General features: G+C 39.7%; 1 protein-coding gene across 8 annotated transcripts in view; it reads right to left on the bottom strand.

Annotated features, from left to right (window-relative positions):
• Window positions 1–7,418, bottom strand: part of LOC311606779 (olfactory receptor 5G29) — a 53,322-nt gene extending 45,904 nt beyond the window's left edge. For 3 of the 8 annotated variants that reach the window (XM_084798191.1, XM_084798192.1, XM_084798185.1), the window contains exons 1-2: window positions 7,141–7,408; window positions 4,843–5,010 (exon numbers count right to left, since the gene is read on the bottom strand). The gene's annotated coding sequence lies outside the window, so the exon portion shown is untranslated. Of the gene's footprint in view, window positions 1–4,842; window positions 5,011–7,140 lie in introns of all 8 variants that reach the window. The other 5 variants (XM_084798188.1, XM_084798189.1, XM_084798187.1 and 2 more) reach the window with 4 other exon arrangements.
• Window positions 7,419–21,373: the final 13,955 nt, after the last annotated feature.

The following is a 21,373-nucleotide window of genomic DNA, read 5'->3' as shown; positions in this document are numbered from 1 at the left end:
TAGGCGAGGACAGCCTGGTGACCTGCATACTAGCCATAGAACACATGTAAACATAGGCGAGGACAGCCTGGTGACCTGCATACTAGCCATAGAACACATGTAAACATAGGCGAGGACAGCCTGGTGACCTGCATACTAGCCATAGAACACATGTAAACATAGGCGAGGACAGCCTGGTGACCTGCATACTAGCCATAGAACACATGTAAACATAGGCGAGGACAGCCTGGTGACCTGCATACTAGCCATAGAACACATGTAAACATAGGCGAGGACAGCCTGGTGACCTGCATACTAGCCAAAGAACACATGTAAACATAGACGAGGACAGCCTGGTGGCCTGCATACTAGCCATAGAATACATGTAAGCATAGGCGAGGACAGCCTGTTGACCTGCATACTAGCCATAGAACACATGTAAACATAGACGAGGACAGCCTGGTGACCTGCATACTAGCTATAGAACACATGTAAACATAGACGAGGACATCCAACCCACATGTTTGGATACACACACACACACACACACACACACACACACACACACACACACACACACGTTCACAAATTCATTGATTAATTAATTAATTAATTAAAATGCATATGGTGTCCTGTGCATTTCTCAAGCATTTATTATGCACACACGGGGAAACAGAATTTTATATTCTTGACTACCTTCACGTCCAAATCTAACATGCCATGTAAAAAATGTTCTTGTTTCATTGGCAAATATGTACTGGGGGTGTTTTCATGGAATATCTACAAGGTATTCTCATTCTGCCACTGGGCACACCTACTAAGTGTGAACAGAAGGTCATGTACTCAGCCCGCTGCTGAAGGCAATGTAAGTTGTTTCCAGGTGTTTGTCAATGCAATGGATTCCTCGGTGATAAATGAAGAGTGGTGTCTCTAGGTGGATCTTAGGTTGGGGAGACTGTCTTTGTGTTTAAGGAAATCAATCTTTTGTCTGGGACAAGAGTTGCAGCATTTCCCTCACTTGGGCTTTAGTCATGACATATGTGAGCTTTAAGCTTCTTTATTTGGTTTTACTATCTGGAAGATCTTATTTTAAATGGTTTAAGCTCTTGGTCTTTAGGAAGAACAAATATGTCAACCCTCCCTTCCTGGTGTATAGATAGATGCTTACGTAACAGTAACAGAGGCTAAAACCAATTCAAAATTATAAAAACCTTCACTCATGAATGCAAGCAATGTTTTATTTTATGTTTTATAAATGCTCTGTTCTACCTTCTGGAGTTTAACATTTTATATAATAATGATATATAGATTTAGCTTCTAAAAATGGGATATGATTTCACATATGCTTATGTACTCTGATTGTACCCCCAAAGCTATACAGACACCTCAAGATAAAATTCATCAGAATTCCCAAATGCATTCCTAAACATCTCAGAATCATTTTGTTTTACCTGTTATAAGGTTCTTGGAAAGGAGTTTGGTAAATATTCTGTGTTCTGTGCATTATCTGTATGTAGGAGTTTTTAGCAGCTAGGGGGAAACAAGGGAATGGGAGACTGAACAGCATATAACAAAGTTACCTTCACATCATTACTTGGTGTAGTGCATTCCACAATTGATACTTTATATATTCAGCCTAGGTGTGAGTCAACAGATAAATGGCTAAAGAGAACATGCTGTATTATTTAGGCATTAAAAAGATCATAAGTACACCATTTCAGGAAGAAAAAAAAAAGTGCAAATAGAGGTCATGTTGTTAAGTAAAATAAACCAGGCCTTTAAAGAGAAAATATTGCATCTTCTTACTCATATGTGGAACCTGAGATTTTTTTAAAATGTGCAAACATAGGATAAGACATTTGGGGCTGAGGAGAAGGGAGCTGAGGAAGGGTGAGTGAGGATGGAAGAGGCCTCAGTAACACTGACATACATAAGAATGTCCCAAAGAATTCCATCACTTTCACAGTGAATACATCTTAGTGAAAGAGATGGTGAGTGAGCTACTCACCACTCCAAGCAGCCTTCCTCTCTGTGAAGCACTTGCAAGCCACAGTGTGCTTCAGAGACATTTCATTTTCTACAAGAAGAACTGGAGTTGAGGTCTAAATTGAATCCTTCCCAGTTGGGAAATGTGGACAAGCCACTCAATTCCTTGGGCCTTGGTTACATTAATTCCGACAGAAGAAAATGAGATCTTTCCTGTTTGCCTGTTCTTTGTGTTACTTAGGTTACTTACCATCACCAATAATCCAACCATATATAAATCTATCCAACTATTTATTGCCTTAATTTCTAGGTATGACAAAAAAGAAAATAAAACAGTAAGATTTACTGTGTGTGAAACAACATATGGTAAGCAAATTTCCCAAATGAACTTCTCACAACAACACTGAAAGAGAGATGGGACTTTTTTCTCATTTTGTGGGTGAGGCATGTGAGACACAAAGCTTTCCAAGGTCACTCAACAGAAGAGAAACCTGTCAAAGCAAGAAGTGAGAGAAAGAAGAGAAAGTAATCATCATGAGTTATGACTGAAATACCTTTCAAAATTTACAAAGGCACACAGTCATGTGAGCATATTGCTAGAGTCCCTCTCAGGTCCTTGGGAGGGAACATTACAAAGAAAGAGCTGCTAAGCAAGTTCTCTCTGAAGGAAGGACTCTTGAGATGTGTTCTTGTTTGAAGATGTTGATGATGAGAAAATACTAAGTCATGCAAAATAGGAAAAGAGGAACATTTAGAAGAGTGAACCACTAATTAAAGGCTCAAAGCAAGAACAAATCTGAGTTGCCTGGCTCACTGAATAACAATCTCATAAAGAATGAAGCTTCTCCATCTTTCTACCAGTGGTATTAAGGAACCTGACTACTGTTTGAAGACCCATGATAGCTATAATGACTTTAAAGGGGCATCTGATATGATCTCACAGCTCACAATGTTCTCTGGACTTCTGATAATGCCCAACGACACTCTAAAGACAACACAGTCTGAGCAAGACTCAAGTTCTGTGCCAGCAACATCACTGCATTTCCTATGTGCTGATTTTACATCATAGACTCCCTTAACAATCTGCTTAAACCAAAATTCTAACATTGACAAAAGCTGAAAACCATTGAACCCTAACTGTACCATTTGACAGTAGAGGACATTGAGGGTTTGGAGGAATAAATGGCTTATCCAGAGCCATAGTTAGATGCAGACAGAACCATTGTAAGAACTATAGAAGATGCTCTGCCATGTCCTGTGATGCTCTTTCATGTATTCACCATTCTTTTAAAAAGCAGAGTGGTCAAAAGGCTATTCTCACCCATGTGTTTTTCTTTCCTTCTAATAAGACAAAAATAGATGTTCATAAGACTTGCTCCACATTTAAAAAACCAAAAACAAAAAAACATGCCTTTCCAGAAGTTGGATAAGGAAAAATGTGTGTCTCACATCTGTAGTTCTATCAATTTCATCTTCTGCAGGAAGTATTATTTCTTGATATCTCAAGGATTACAGGGCAGTATCTGTGCTTGGAATGCAAAGGCTAGAAACTGTCCTAACCTTTCCTCTCCAGTCTCACCACCTCCTACATTCCTTAAGTTATATTGTCTCTCACCTTTAACCATTGCACAAACCTCCTGAGTGATTGTTCCCTGATCCTTCTACAATCTTTCGCAATTTATCAGCCTTCATCTCTTATAGAAATATTCTCTTTCAGACACCCAAGGCTCTATTATCAAATATAATTTTTGCAATAGAAAAAAACTCTTAAGAATCTTGGGATTTTGATCATTTGAACTTGACATGTAAAGCCTTCTGCAATCCATCACTCACATTACAATTCTCATTTATCTCTATATGTCATAACTCACACTGTGATCCAGAAAAGTGTATTTGCTTCTTACTCCTTCTGGAAACTCTATCTCTTCACTAATGTATGCCTTTGCTCATTTTCTCCTTGCCCATGTGTTTTCTCTTGACCGTTCATACAGGGAAGTTCTCCACTCTTGATGATCCCACTTAGGTTCTTCTCCTTGCTATATCCTTTCCTTCGTTATGTCAAGCAAATGAGGAGTCTTCAAGCTCTAACTCCACACTGGATCTATTATACTCTTTGATGCAGTCTCACAGTGCTGCCTGTGTTGTCATTTTTTGTTCCCTTTATGGACTGAACTCTATGAGAGAAGAACCACAGAGGTATTTATATCTCTTAAAGTGCCTGATAGTACGCTGAGGTACACAGAGTGCTCAGCATCATAGATGAAGAAATGGGGCTGATAGATCCTTAGAATTCACTTATCTGGTACCTAGAGAAAAATTCAAGAATTCAAGAGAAAGTCTTGTATGAAGTGTCCACATGTCCCCCTTCTGTAAGAGTTCATTGTTGTAGACTCTTCCATCATGGTCAGATCTAAAGATTTCATATCAAGGGCAGGAAAGTGTAAGTATCCTTTGCAGAAAGGGGAAGAGGCTGAAATGACAGACTGAAGGATACTGCTAGTTAGAAAAGGAACTGAATAGTCAGAGAGGAGTCTGGAAGGAGATGTGTCATTCCTATAGTTAGAAGGATGAAAGGGGGCCTGAGGGCTTGTCACATTTTTGCATTCTTTCACCCAGGTTCCTCTATGTCAGAGGAGGAAGTGTATTCAGGATCTTAATCAGCCATTAACACTTACAACCCTCTGTAATCAAGTACTAGGAGTTACCTAACACCAGTTTTGAGAAATGCAGAAGTAAAGAAGGCATGGCCCCTGCCCTCTCCCAATTCATATTCTAATATGCAACAAAATGCAAATGAAGGATGCATAATCTCACCATGCTCAGGAACAATAGGAACAGAAAAATGCTTCAGTCTTATCAGGAAGGATCATGACTGACCTCACCTGTATCTGATTGACCTCACCCGTATCTGCAATCCAAAAGATACATTCACAGAAGTTGAAGCAGATGGTGTTTGGTGGGTGCTGGGCAGAGAAGGTAAGAAGGTGCATCAGGCTGACCACTGGGTGGTAAGCTGCCAACAAGAGTACATCCCATAGCCTGTCACTGCACAGTAGAGCAGTGCAAGACAACAAAAAAGAATGGTAACTATTTGAGGACATACATATGCTTAAACTGACTCAAGTATTGGATAATATACAAATGTATCAGAACAGCAAATACAAAGTGGCTGTGGAGGCTGTGTAGCAGTTAAGAATATTTGCTGCTCTTCCAGGACACCTGAGTTCAGTACACAGCATCCATGTGGGAAGGCTCAGAACTACCTGTAAATCTGCCTGCAGGAATCCCATACCCTTCTGTCTTCACAGACACAACACACACACACACACACACACACACACACACACACACACACACAAATAAATATTAAAATGCAAGCAGGAATTATTTGAATGTTATGTTCCTGATTGTGTCATGTTTCTTCTTGCTATAGGTAGTTTAATGTACATAAGTGTAATAATATAAATGTATTTTTAAAAATAAAAATGTTTAATAAAAAGAGAAAAGAAATGATGCAAAGATGACAAGATGGAAACTGTAGTATACTGTACATGTGTGTTGTGCTCTCTTCAGCAGCAGTTATACTAAAACTGGAACAGTGGAGAGAAGATTAGCACAGCCTCTGCACATGATGACATGGAAATTCAAGAAGTATTCCATATTTTTTGGAGGGAAAGAAAACTGTTGTCAGTATGTACTTTATGAGGGAAGAATAAATAAAATTTTAAAAAAACAACACAATAAAACAAAATGTAAAAACATCAGTGCAGCAGTAATAGATTAGTAGAAAAAGGTTAACGTGATGACCAGAGGGGAGCTCTAGTCTAAGGTCATTGATCAACAAGGGAATGTTTTACTACAGATGGAATACAGCCTACCAATTCTGTATATGCTACAGGTTTCAGAACTATGGAATACCTGAGGAAAATAAAATGGCTAACACTGTAGGTTACTGTTATTTCAAATTTTCATTGGAAGTTTTGCAATTTCTCTTTACAAGAAAGTCAAGCTGAATTTAAACAAAAAAATTAAAATACATGTCAGTTTTTTTTTTAATTAAAACACCTCACTGGTATGCGCAAATTAAGTTCTTTAATGAATGAGTAAAAGTTATTTAGTTTAACTTTCAAAAAATAAGTGACACAATTCAAGACAATTCAAAATAATGTTCTTTATAAAATGAAAGCAAGCTGGGTGCAGTGGTGCATGCCTATAATCCCACCTCTCTGGGAGGCAGAGGCAGGTGCTCTGAGTTTGAGGCCAGCCTGGACTACAGAGCGAGTCCAGGACAGCCAAGGTTACACAAAGAAACCCTGCCTTAAAAAACCAAAAAATTAGATAGGTAGGTAGGTAGGTAGATAGATAGATAGATAGATAGATAGATAGATAGATAGATAGGCAGGCAGGCAGGCAGACAGACAGACAGACAGACAGACAGACAGACAGACAGACGACAGATAGATGATAGATAGATAGATAGATAGATAGATAGATAGATAGATAGATAGATAGATAGATAACAGATATATTGATAGATAAAAGATAGATGACAAATAGATGATGATAGACAGACAGACAGATGGGTAATATAGATGATAAATAGATAAATGACAGATAGATTGATAGAATGATATATAGATAAATGATAGATAGATAGATAGATAGATAGATAGATGATAAATTAGATAGATAATAGAAGGAAAGCATCGCTTAAATTGAGTTTTGAATACTAAGCAATGAGTTTCCTAGGAAAGCAGATAGCTGATGAGGAATGCTCCAGGTGAAAAGGTCACTGAATAAAGACATGGTGAGTGCTCTGTTCACTGAAGGACAGACACCACACTATCTCATTTCTCCCACTATCTTCCAAGAATTCCTAATCCATGTGCTTAGCATATAATATTTTCAAGAGATAACTGCATATTACCCAGCCCTATGTTATTTTTAGACTTCCTTATAAGACAAGTTCACTTTGAGATTTTTGCCTACAGCTAAAACTAGAGGACTGATCGACCAGTGAATGTCCCCAAAGGTCTGGTATATCAATAAAGTATTTCTTAATACTTTACAACTACTCTACAAAAAAACTTATTAGAATTATAGAAAGAGTATAAAGATAAGATACCCATCCAATTATCAAACTCACTGTGAAATCTGGATAATTTTAACACTCACGTTTTGTCTTCATGGCTTTGCAAATCTTGATGCCAAATGATAGCCTAAATGGACCAGCGTGGGCTTCTAATTCCACAGTCTTTGATATCGCCACAAAAGGAAAAGAAGTATAAAAACCCAGAACATACTTGTGTACAGGCACTAGAAATGTGAACAAGAACACGTGCTTCTCGCACCATTGCTTTTTGTACCACTGTTCAACAGCCACCATTCTGAATAAGAAGTCATCCACGTTCCAGTCTCTAAGCTCAGAGGTCATCGTTCACTTCACGATGGTGCAATTCAGCTTTGAGGTCAGAGTTTCAGTTTCTGGTTTATCTTGGATTAATTTTGTGCTCCACCCCTCAGAGAACAGGCTGAACAAGTCTGAATAATTTATTCTAATTTATGGCGATAAAAATAGATTTTTTTTCTTCTGTCAAACTCATGGCATGGATCGTGGGACTCCCCACTTACAGAAGTATGTATGTACGGTTATGCTGTAAAGATGTGGAGCTACAGCTTCTCACCCTAAACAAAACACTACTTTTTCCAATTAATTGAAAGGAGATAGGAAAACTTAAAGGTGGAGTCATCAGGAGCTACTCTGAGCTGTGCTTCACACACATTTGCCAGTAAGTACTCACTAAATGAAGAGCATGTTGATGTTGCCAGAACATAAAGTTAATGCAATAAAGACTTTAGAGACACGGGAGGAGTGAATTATGGGGTGTGAAGATTTATAGAACCCTTCATGCTTGACAGCTTTGCAGAATTACCTGAAAAACCTTCTGGAAAATGCAAGACTCTTAAACCCCACCCCAAACTAATTGAATCAGAATTGCCAGAGGCTTCAACACAGAATATAAAACTTAGAAATGTTCTCAGGAAACACTAATGCTAGTCCGTTCAAATAAACTCAACTGGTTCTCAAAGCAAAACTTTCTTAGTTAAAATGATACACTCAACCACGGCAGTCACTTATGATTCTATATGAAATTTTAAATTTTCCAAAGTCAAGACCATTGGGACCTTTCATTCATCTAGCTCTTCTGCATGCTGAGGAAACGACGTCTACACTCACTGGATGAAACAGTTATTAAGTTAGGTATGTGATGCTATGCAAATGGTCCTTTTCTAATGGACTCTGTAGATCTCCATCACTACAGCACTAAAGGGCTCCATCTGTGAAATTTTCCAGAACTTATAAACTTTTGACCCTGGCATCCTCTCACTTTTCACACCTGCAATAAATAAGCCTCTTTGGCTTGCTATTCAAAACAGCAGAAAGTAAGTACTACCAACAATTCTTGAGTTCACGTGTCCTCCAATCAAAATACTCATCCGTTCCTAATCAGCTTCATTTAGGGTGAGAGGGATTGTTCTGGAGTGATCACTGTGCCCAGGAAGAAAGAGATAGCATTATAAGGGCGTGACTGCTCCAATGGAACCACAAGCTTGGAGAGAAGTCGCAGCATTAGAAAATGGTGGCAGAGAGGACGTTTGATACATTTCTCCTGTTATTCTCTGGTGCTTCGGAGTATGATGATGCCTCGCCCATTCAGACTGCTCAGGGTTTGGTCTCACTCTGTTCAGACAACTCAGCCGCACTATCCATGTACGAACATTTACTGGGCATTGAACTGGGCCATGAAGAAACAAAGTTTAGTAAGAAAGACCACCATACAGGCACACTTTGCCAACTTAATATGATGGTTGTGTGATGGCTACTAAGGGAAGATAAGGAGAGCTGGCATACATTTACAGAGTTGTTAAGGGGCTCTAAGTAGATTTTCAAGAGTTTTAGGTTTGGGGGAGTGAGGAAGCTGTCATGTGATGCATTATTACAAAACTGAAGTCAACAGGGCTAGAGAGATGGCTCAGTGCTTAAGAGCATTGGCTACTTTCCCAAAGGACCAAGGTTCAATTCCCATCACTTACCTGGCAGCTCACAATTGTCTCTAACTCCAGTTCCAGGGGATCCAATACCTTCTTATGGCCTCCATGGGCACTGACTACACATTGCGCGCGCGCCCGCGCGTGTGCGCGCGCACACACACACACACACACACACACACACACACACACACGCAGGTAAAACACTTGTACACATAGAATAAAAGTAAATAAACCTATAAAAGACATAAATTCAAGAAATGCATGACATAAGGGAGCTTAATTCTCAAGAGGTAAAGAAATGATAGAATAGAAGAGGAGGGAGGGCAGCAGAAGAGGAGGGAGGGCAGCAGAAGAGGAGGGAGGGCAGCAGAAGAGGAGGGAGGGCAGCAGAAGAGGAGGGAGGGCAGCAGAAGAGGAGGGAGGGCAGCAGAAGAGGAGGGAGGGCAGCAGAAGAGGAGGGAGGGCAGCAGAAGAGGAGGGAGGGCAGCAGAAGAGGAGGGAGGGCAGCAGAAGAGGAGGGAGGGCAGCAGAAGAGGAGGGAGGGCAGCAGAAGAGGAGGGAGGGCAGCAGAAGAGGAGGGAGGGCAGCAGAAGAGGAGGGAGGGCAGCAGAAGAGGAGGGAGGGCAGCAGAAGAGGAGGGAGGGCAGCAGAAGAGGAGGGAGGGCAGCAGAAGAGGAGGGAGGGCAGCAGAAGAGGAGGGAGGGCAGCAGAAGAGGAGGGAGGGCAGCAGAAGAGGAGGGAGGGCAGCAGAAGAGGAGGGAGGGCAGCAGAAGAGGAGGGAGGGCAGCAGAAGAGGAGGGAGGGCAGCAGAAGAGGAGGGAGGGCAGCAGAAGAGGAGGGAGGGCAGCAGAAGAGGAGGGAGGGCAGCAGAAGAGGAGGGAGGGCAGCAGAAGAGGAGGGAGGGCAGCAGAAGAGGAGGGAGGGCAGCAGAAGAGGAGGGAGGGTAGTTTTTCCAGTCCTACCACTCTGAGCTGTGTAAACATGGTCAAGTCCCAAAAATGTTCTCTCCTCAGCTAGTGGGATTGTTGTAAAGATTAGCATTCCTGGTGCACTTGAAGTGTTTAGAGTCATTCTGGCACATCTAAAGTGCTAAAACATGATGTGTCGTTGCTATTTGTTCAGTATCATTATCATATATATACACACACATTTACAGTATACTTCCCTTTGAAAGCACAGCCTGCTCTTTTTCTTGTTGATCATGATTTGGATTTAGCCCAGAGGACACAACTGTGAGTTCAGAGATCACATGCTCCAAGTGGCTGTTGAGGTTGTGGTGGATCTCACAGGATTAAAAGAGGAAATTGCTTTGTAACCTCACCTCCCACGGGGCCTTAACCCTCAGAGCAGCAGGCCCTGTTGGAGATCACAAGGTAGCCATTCACTTTATTTTGCAAAACAGTCTTGTCCAGTCCACTGATCGTTCACTCTTACCCTACCATTGACTGTTAACCAGCATCTAACTGTTCTCTTCCAGGTCAGTGTTCGAAAGTACGAGCCAATCTTGAAAAACTGCACCACGTTCTACACCTTCCTGTCTGTCTCTGCAAATGATGGAGGTAATGAATGGTCATGATCTCTGCTTCTGCCTGGGGACGTTCCCAGTACGACAGGAAGTCCAGACAGAGACACACATGCAAGGTACTAAGAGCAATACAAACACAAGACTGGACAGAGCAGACATTCAGCAAATACCGCTTTATGTTTATTTGTTGCACTGAAGCAATGGTTACATGTACCAAGAAGCTGACTACTCAAAACTGTTTTTTCCTAGTTAAAAACAGTATGTGTGTGTGTGTGTGTGTGTGTGTGTGTGTGTGTGTGTGTGTGTGTGTGTAGAATCCAGACATAGATTCCAGAATGATAAATTTAATTGCATAATCTGCCATCTCTAAGGTCATTCCTCTTAATCTTTGTATCTGTTCTTGCTTAAACCTTCACATGAATTTTCCAACTGTTCTGCCTATTCAAATTCCTCTCAGAGACATTTCTTCACAATAAATGACATTTGAAATTTTTCTAATCAAATGCTGTCCTTTAACCACATACAACCTCTCAACTACTCTTCCTCTAATACTTTGTTCTTTTTATTTATTTTCTTCTTTCATTTTTAGTATCTCTGCTTGAGGCATAGATATGTCTCCTCCTTTGAAAAATAATAAAAAGGTTATATAAACTTCAACCCCATGTTGAAGCTTATTAACTAACAATTGATATCACTTATCTGGTACCAACACAAAACATAATTTTCATTAGTATTATGATAAAAGTTCATTTATCTTCCTTGTTGGAAGTATCATCACATAGCAAGCCCTCTGCTCTTTCACCCACTGGTTTATGTTGCTTTGTTTGCCCAGAATACATGTAACAAATTGAACGGTGGCCTCATGATCTTCCACCCCACTGTGTCTGTCTGGCCTTTGTTCCATTTAAATGTCTGTTTCTTCTGTCTACAAAATCTCCCAGATAATAAGACTCCTAAACATCCATGTTCACATTACATTTCCCTTGACTACAACAACTTTTCTAAGTAAATAAATATGTATGGAAAAAAGTGGTTGGTTCAGCTCCACATTATTTGTATGTGATCTATTATTAGGTTTCCTAAGAAAGAAAAGGCCTTCACAATAAGAATTTTTAACTTAATTGCTATTAGGAAAAGTAGATAAATCCACAAGAACCAACAGAAGAATTGCCTTCTAAAATGTATTTACTCAACATGTGCTCTGTGCAGAACAATGGGATAGCAAGGAAGAAAAAAAATTACTTAACTGGGAGGAAGGAAACCTAGGGGGAGATATACAAATCTATAGTTTAGAAGACCTGTGCTTGTTTTCCATGTTAACAGGAAGTGTGGGTTTAGACAAATGTCTTCACTTCTTTGAAACTGTTACCTCATATGTTAAATGCCAGGAGCACCTACATCAAAAAGCTACCTTTAGGTGCAGATTAAATGTACATAAAAGAATTTCCCAAACTTCAAACCACTTGATGTAATGATGGTGATGGGGTGACAATGAGGATGGCCATGAGTTTGTGATGGGGTAAGCACTGTCTAAACATTTCAAATACAATGTCTCGGTCATACTCACCCATATATCTGCTAGGTTCTGTCACCATTCCCATTTGCAAATCAAGGTCAGAGATGGGGAAATTTTTCACATGGAATTGAGATTTGAACTTGGTTCTGGATGCCTAGTTAATAATCATATCTATAGTATTGTATAACTAGTCAAATGGCATTTTATGAAGAGGAATATCCAAATCTACGACTTACTTCCAGAAAGCTTACAGTCTGGGTTCTCTCAGCTCCATTCTGTTTGATTTCAGTTGGCATTCTCCACACCCTTGGCTCCTGTTGTGTATTTAGATGTTATTCAATAATCACAAATGATTGGATGGATGCAGAACTCAGATCCTGGTTGGTGCTGAAGGATAGAGATATCTCAGAGAAATGGCAGGTGACAACAATTTGGGGAGAAAAATAGACTTGAACTATTTTAACACTCAGATTATCTCTTACTGTTTTTTCTTCTCAATTGCTGTATTTTCCAATATTTTAATTTTTCCCAATATAACACAGTGGCATGGCACAGCCAGTAAATAATAATAATAATAATAATAATTATTATTATTATTATTATTATTATTATTATTATTATGGCGATTTCTATCCCTTCAGTAAAGAAAAGTCCTTTAAGGGCCAGAAGAGCCAGATAGGGAGACAATTCAGTGCTAAATGTAAATGTTAAGCACACACTAGTGTAATATAAGAACATCACTTGCCATGCACTACTTTAACAGTTTGCTGGAGATGCAGGCAAATGTCAGAGTCTGTCTTGCTTCTTCAGTAAGGCCTATCAAAGTCTTTTCATGCACACTGCACTTACCTCGACACCCTGACTTGTGTATGTGAGCATATGCTAAAATTAAACAAATGATGTTTATACCTTTTTTTTTTTTTGAGATATGGCATAAGATTTCCTGGAACTGGCTATGCAGACCACACTGGTATTGATCTTACAGAAATCTGCCTGTTTCTGCCTCACAATATTGGATGAAAGGCATACACCAGCACACCCTGCAAAGCTTAAACACCTTAATTGGTTTTTATTTGTAATTCTGTATCCTAATAGTACGTCATTCTGTAACCTAGAGCAGGTGTTCTGATGAGGTGAGACAAGGAGACAGGCTTAACCGAAGAAAGTGGATTAAGGAGATCAGAAACGAAACAAAAACTGAATTGATTATCTCAAAGTTACAATCTTTTAAAGTATTAAAGATAGCACACCAGAGAAGACCAGCCAAACACAGTTTATAGCCAATTGAAATCTTTATCCCTGTCATCTGGGAATACACTGAGGTATTTAATTCCTAAGTGTAGCTCCTCTGAGCATTTTGACCAAGGGGCTTTTAAGGGAAAAAAAAAAAAACAAAAACAAAAAAAAAACCAAAACACTTCTTGATATCTTGCCCTGCAGCTGTAGAGATACAGGATGCACTAACAGACAGATTAATAGAAGCTAAGATGAGCAGATAGCTGACAGGAGCTCCAAACAACAAACCAAGACTGTCTAGAGTATCTTGACCTTGGGTTTCCATAATAGAGTTGGGTATTTTTTTCATGGTGTTCTCCATAAAGGAGATCAAATTCTAGTTAAATCTTAAATGGCCTCAGCAACAACATAAAATGAAGGAACTTCTGCCTGTCTTGCCCTGTCACAAAAGGGCAAAACAGAAGAGATTTCCTTTCCATGCTGAGTGAAAGAAGACTGGAGGGATACTGCTAATTTCTCAGAAAGACAGAAAAATCACTCAGTCTTGGCTTGCTACCTGAAATTTTCAGTGTGAATGATTCCTCTTTGGTTTGGTCTAGTTGGTCTCATACACGCTCTCGGTGCAACCAGTGGCCTCACATATATGTTCTGTATCACGTGTAACACGCTGATTCTCAATTATGGCTGTCTGTTCTTAAATGAACAACTGGAAGTATATAGACACAGTTTAAATGCTGCGATTTGGCTGGATGGGGAAGAAATTATCTTGTTCAAAAGGTCAATAGTGCTGAAGCTGAGCAACATTGATGTAAGGAAGAGCAACTAAACAAACAAAAACAAAAACAAACAAAGAAAAAATGCCAATCACCTCACCAAGAGCAACTATAAAAACAAGCATCATAATGTATGCCCTCTCTCCTCTCTGGTCCAAACCCACTGGAACACAAAAGAAAGCACACAATCCCGGGGCTAATGTTTTGTGTGTGGGAGGAGCTTGAAACTAAACACAAGGATGATTTCTGCCATTGCCTTTTATTTAAAATAGTTAAAGACTTGGGAATAAGGAATCCCCATGTGCTTTTCCCCAAGCATCGCCATACAATAATGTTATGTAATCATAATAGATGTTTAAAAACAAAATTAGTCAGTATGACACAATACCATTAACTCAGGTGCTGACAGTACTTGGATTTAATCAGAACTGAAATGCACTGTCTTTCTCATTCATGTGTTTGCTTCTACTGTACAATGTAATGATATTTTATCTTATGATAATCAATCACCAGAATCAAGGAACATAGTGGTTTCCAATCCCAAAGAAACTCTCATGTCACCCTTACTAATTATGTCCTTCCTCAGCCTTCATCAGTGACCACTGATGCGTTTGTTCTGCTTTAATGGTGTCATTTTAGTAATGTTATGTAAGTTGAATCACAGAGTAGAAAGACTTTTGAGGTTTTTTTAAAAGAATAATCTAAAGAATGCTCAACAACCCAGGACTTGGCAAGCTAAGGCAGAAGCATAGTGAGGTCCAGGCTGGCCTAGGTCACATATGAAGTCTTTGGCTTAAAAAAAAAAAAGTCATTTAAGTTGCTTTCTTGCTTGCTGCATATGTTAGTATTCATTACTTCTGAACAATAAGCAGTATCCTTGATATGACCAACCTACTGTTTATTTAGTCATTTTCTTCTTGGAAGACATTGGTGTAATTTCCAACTTAAGGCTTTTATAAATGAACTTCCTATAAGCTTTTGTGTAAAAATTTTATGTGAACATAATTTTATTTTTTTCTGGGAAAAACACGTAGGATTGTAATTGTTGGGTCTTTCTTATGGTAAGTGCATATCTACATTTGTAAGGAAATAGCAAAATTTTTTTCCAGTGGCTCTCCACCATTTTATGTATGTATCGATAGTGTGATATTTAAAATGGGATGCTCTAGTGAGCTAGAGAGGGGGCTCTGTGGCTAAGAATAAACCATCCAGTAAGTGAGTCTTTCATGGGACATGCCCCTTGGGCTAGTGTCCAGATATAAGTGAGAATATACCATTTGACTCTTTCTGCTTCTGGGTTAACTCACTCATTATGATCATTTCTAGTTCAATCCATTTGTCCACAAATTTCGGGACTTCCTTGTTGTTAATAGCTGACTAGTATTCCATAGTGTAAATGTACCACAGTTTCTTTATCCATTCTTCTACTGAGGGACACTTAGGCTGTTTCCAGGTTCTGGCTATTATGAATAAGGCTGCTATGAACATGGTTGAGCAAATGTCTTGTGTGCTGGAGCATCTTCTGGGTATATTCCAAGGAGTGGAATAGCTGGGTCTTGAGGAAGCCTTATTCCCAGTTTTCTGAGATAGCGCCAGATAGATTTCCAAAGTGATTGTACAAGTTTGCATTCCTACCAGCAATGAAGGAGTGTTCCTCTTTCTCCACATCCTCAGCAGCATGTGGTGTCACTTGAATTTTTGATCTTAGCCATTCTGATGGGTGTAAGATGGAATCTCAGAGTCGTTTTGATTTGCATTTCCCTGATGACTAAGGAGGTTGAGCATTTCTTTAAGTGTTCCTCAGCCATTCAACATTCCTCTGTTGAGAATTCTCTGTTTAATTCTGAGCCCCATTTCTCAATTGGGTTATTTGGTTTGGTGGTGTTTAATTTCTTGAGTTCTTTATATATTTTGGATATTAGACCTTTGTCAGATGTAGGGTTGGTGAAGATCTTTTCCCAGTCTGTGGGATGTTGCTTTGTTCTCTTGACTGTGTCTCCTGCCTTACAGAAGCTTCTCAGCCTCATGAGGTCCCATTTATTAATTGTTGACCTTAAGGACTGAGCTGTTGGTGTTCTGTTCAGGAAGTTGGTCCTGCTCAAACAATGGCACCAGCCAAGGCAATACCTGAAGAAAACTTCAAACCCCTATTCAGATCTACCCAATGGACGGGACATTCTCCACAGTTGAGTGGAAAGTGGGGTCTGACTTTCACATGAACTCTGGTGCCCCATTTTTGACCATGTTCCCTGATGGGGAGGCCTGGTGGCACTCAGAGGAAGGATAGCAGGCTACCAAGAAGAGACTTGATACCCTATGAGCATATACAGGGGGAGGAGGTCCCCCTCAGTTACAGTCATAGGGGAGGGGAGTAATAGGGAAAGTGGGAGGGAGGGAGAAATGGGAGAATACAAGGGATGGGATAATAATTGAAATATAATATGAATAAATTAATAAAAATATAAAAATCAAGAGAAAAATATTAATTCCCAGGTGAATAGGCTTAGAAATCTCAGTATAACACTAAAATTCCACTGAAAGTGTTTTTGTTTAAAGAAGTTTGTGTCCTATTGAAATCATCTTTCTAGGAAAATAATTTATTATCTTACCCCTTAACTATAACAATAACTTCTAACCCGTCAACTGTTGCCATGATCTTTTATTTTAAATTCCCTAAGAATTTTAACCACTGTTTTAACTGAACATTCTCTTTGTTTTTCTCAATCACTGCAGCTAGGGACAACAAATGTGGGAAAGAATGTTCCAAATGAGATGTTTCTCATACCGTCCCTTTGGGTTTCAGAATCTCTGGGTGTCTGAGGAACTGGCCCATGTCATGTGTTACTATATTGTTGTCACTCATATCAAAGATGGTCCTTCTTCTACAAGCAAGTGAAATGCAAAGATCAAATATGATTAGGGTTTTTTTTTTTTTACAAATTTTTAGTACAGATGATGAGGAAATATTTAGTACTAAAACTGAATTAGATAGGAAGAGGTTTGGACTTGGGAACACACACAAACATGTAACAAGAGATATGTTGGGTATGAGACTCAAGTCTGCACATAGAATTAATTTGTGTTTTATGCACACCTTACAGGCATATTCTGGGTGTAGATTCATGATTATAATATGTCATATCAGGTCAAATATGGATTTCTTTCCATTTCTGGCACCATGTTGGAGCATAAAATGTTCCAAATTTGGAGATTTGAGGATGTTAAATTTTTAGATTAAGAATGATCGACCTGTAGTCATTTCTCCATTCTTGCAATGTGAGTGTAGGATTGACATTTCAAAATATGAGATCTAGAGAAAAGTCAAACAACTTATTTAATTGATATGGGTTATGAATTTCAGAAACTCTCTATATAGAAATAAAACCATTTCATCTCCTTTTAAAATTATAAGGTTCAGTAATCACAGATCAATAAAGATTTCAGCTTGACAATCTATAGTTGTGTTTTTCATTTAATGAATTATTTGAAATATAGAACTTTCATGCCCCATTTTATCACTGTAAATTGTGTCATAAGTAATTTCTGTATAAGAAAAACTGGTTTATCTGATAAATATAATTTTTACAATACACATCTTTTACTATTCTGGGGCTTGAAGCCAAAGTCCTGTGCATGCCAGGCAAAGCACTCTAATACTATATCCCCAACCCTATATTATAGATGTTATTTCTGCTCAAAATAAGACTGTAAAAGTACTAGAAGTTAAAATAACCCAATAAACACAAATCCCCTACTCTTAATCGTATGAATCATGGCAATGGGTTCTTTCTTTTTCCCACACACAAATGTCTACCTAGAATTTTCCAGAACAGTTTGTTGGTCCAGTGTAACTGTCCCTCACCAGCTACTGCATGAGCATGCAAACTCAGAAGCATCCTTTCACATTAGTTAGAGGGAAGCGGCGAGCTTGAGAGATGTGTGTTCTCACACATCTGAAGAAACATGGGGATAAAGAAAACTTTATTATCTTCTCCAAGGCTCACAAAAAGACAAAGAATGAAAATAAGGGAGGAAGAGGAAAAAGAAAGGGCTGAGGAGGAATTGTGGAGTCGGGCTTTGCCCCCCAATAAATCACATTGCAATCATATTTACTTACAACCTGACCTTATGTGTCCACAGTGAATGCAAGGGAATACTATGTAAATACTTTTCAAATGTGGTCTTCCATTATGGAGGACAAATCGTACCACACAAAGTCTCTTAAACCTGAGATTCTGAATCAGGGGCTTCTTAAGATAAGGAAGAGTAGAGATGGGGGCATAATTACAGCAGGGAGCTTTAAACATTTTTCGAATGGTTAATCACAAGCACGGATGTTCATAGGATTAAGCCTCCATTGCTGCTCTCCTGAGTGAGGTATGGGAGAGGCAGGAGGAAAGGATAATGTTGCCTCATTTGACTCCTGCCTTGGCAGTAGCAAGGCTCACCAGTCCAACCCCAGGCAGAGAGGGACCAGCTAAAGTGGCCCATCCTGAATGTCAACCTCAAGACAATGACGTGTTTTCACCCTAGGCACCAACAGCTAATTGCAGTGTTTGTTTTTTTGGTTTTTTGTTTTTTCAAATAAATTTTGTTGGAATGATAAAGCAGTGCTTTGGAAAAACTGCCCAGGGAAAATGGGTGTGCCCTTTGCACAGTGGCTTATTCACAGATTCAGGGTGTGCCCTGGTGAAAGGAAGCCATGTGGAAAGTAGTTTGTCCAGTTATACTGACAGCCACACTCACACATACGGGTCAGGTCTCAGAGCACTAAAAGCACAGTTCCAAACAGGAAAATAGGTAGATTGTGAGTCAACAGAACCGAGTCCCGTTGTCCTGGGTCCAACTTTCTTTATGGTTCGGCGGTTAAGAATAGTTATATATTTCTTTGTGTAACATCATGCATCCTACTGAAAAAATTCTCACTGAGAACCAGAAAAATTGTGCAGTCAGTGTAAAACTACGATTGCCCTGTGATAGGCATGTTTGTACCTCCATTACCTCTTGTGAGCTTCACAATGACCCTTTAGGGACAGCACTAGGCGTAGACATCCTATACAGTCCATCAGGGATATAACTGAGCTTCTGAAACTGCGCATGACAGTAAAATGGAAGGGGAAGCAGAACTGCTAGGGGAAAGGAAGGAGGCCAGGCAGGGGGACATGAAGCTATGCTACAAGAGTAATGGAGCCATGATTACAACCAAAATGCATCTTATGTGTGTGTGAAAATGTCACAGTGAGAGGCTGAGGGAGTTGGAAGGCTCAGCTGGTAAAGTGCTTGCCGCACAAGCATTCAGACCCGAGTTTAAGCCACAGAACTTACCAAAACAAACAGAAAATAGTAGGGTGTGGCAGTGCATACTTGTAATTACAGTGCCGGCTTAGGACAGGTAGCTACCTACAGCTTGCCAGCCAGCTATTCTACAGTAATGGGTGCACTCCAAGTCCTTATGATCCCGCATTCAAAACACAAGGTGAGCTGTACCTGAGGGATAATATCTGGATTTACCCCTAGGCCAGCACACACACACACACACACACACACACACACACACACACACACACACACACATACACACACACACACAGGCATGCATGTATGCATGCAAGCACACATGTATGCACACACATGTAAATGTCATGGTGTAGACCATTAATTTTTACATCCAGTATGTGCTGAAGAAGAAAGGAAAGAGGGAGTCTGAAAAGGAAATTCAGATGCTGCTGAGACTCAGAAAACCAATCCTTTGTTGGTGAGAAAAAGCAACCTTCAGCCTACCTCCAGTCTATGACTTACACATGATGCTTTTCCATCAATTTATTCACTGAACTGGTGCATATTTTTCTATTGTCCTGCCCATTTGGCTGACTATCCTACAATTTCCTGTAGGAAAATCAAATTACTATAAAGGCTCAGTACCTGACAAGAACCATTGTTCTTTGAGCATGTGCTGTCATTGCTAACTATACTAATTCAGAGGGGACGCAGCCGAAGACGTGAAGGCAAGGGAAGGTCCACTTACAGCTGGTAGGAATGCAAATTAGCACAGCCACAGTAGAAAGTAGTGTGGCTGTTCCTCAAAGAAAGAGAAAGAAACAGAGATACCTCATGATCCAAGAATTCCTACAATTCTTTTTAAAGGAAATAGTTTCAGTGGGACAAAGTGACCCTCATGTTCACTGGAGCTCTATTTACAATAAGACAGAACTGGACAGAAATAAGATGTTCATTGAGGCCAGTACATAAGGAAAATGTGATTCACCATATATATGTGTCACGTGCACACACACACACACACACACACACACACACACACACACACACACGAATTATTTAACCTTGAAAATGAAATGTTGCTGTAACGATGAAGCTGCAGGGTGTTTTGTGAAACACAGAAAGACTGAAAAGAATGAGGAAACAGAAAAGGTGCTTGATGGGTAAACAGATGAGATTAGTTAGAATAATCACTATAACCTAACTATAGTGAACTAAAGCTAATAGTTCAGACTAATCAATACGGAGAATTTTAAATTTTCTTAACAAACAAAGTAAGAATATGAAATAGCAATCACATCAGCTCCCCTGATCTAAGCATTGTATATCACAGGATACTTCCACAAGTATGTATAATGGTTACATCGATTTAAATAGTTTTTACCATTTTATTAATTAAGTTTCCTCTTTGGCAGTTATATACATGTATGTAATGCGTTCTGTTTACTATTCCCACCACACACCACTTCCTTTCCTTTCCATGCTCATCAATGGCCTCCTCTTCCTCCTCCCTACAACTCCCTTTTCATGTTGGTATCTTTTGTTTTGGAGGGCCTAGTGAGTTTAGCATCATCTTTATGTCTGTGGGTTTGGAACTATCCAGTGGACCCTGCTGGGCTCACCAGCAGCTGCACAACAGAAAATAATGATGCTCTCATCCTCTGAATCCATCAGTATCCAATACCTCAGCAGAACACCGTTCCCTGTCCACTTCTGGCTCTTAGCGAGCCCAGTGCTTTTTTTTTTTTTTAAACTATTTTATTACTCTAAATGTATGTCTTGCCTGTGTGTGTGTATGGGGGTCAGAGGAAGGTGCCCCTGTAGCTGGAGTTGCAAACAGTTGTAAGCCATCAGGTCAGTGCTCAGAGTCTAACCTGGGTCCTCCTCAAGAGCAACAGGGGCTTTTATCCTGCTGAGCGAACCCTCCAGCCCTCACTCTCAGTTTCTTCAGACCTACTGCAGCTAACCACAGTTGCTGTCATTGACGATTGCACTAACATGTGATGTCAAGAAGACAGTGTTTCACTG

Source organism: Acomys minous (assembly GCF_964271855.1).
Source record: "Acomys minous genome assembly, chromosome: 10".
Taxonomy (NCBI): Eukaryota; Metazoa; Chordata; class Mammalia; order Rodentia; family Muridae; genus Acomys; species Acomys minous.
The sequence above is the reverse complement of the archived record's forward strand: the minus strand, read 5'-3'. Positions and strand labels throughout refer to the sequence as shown.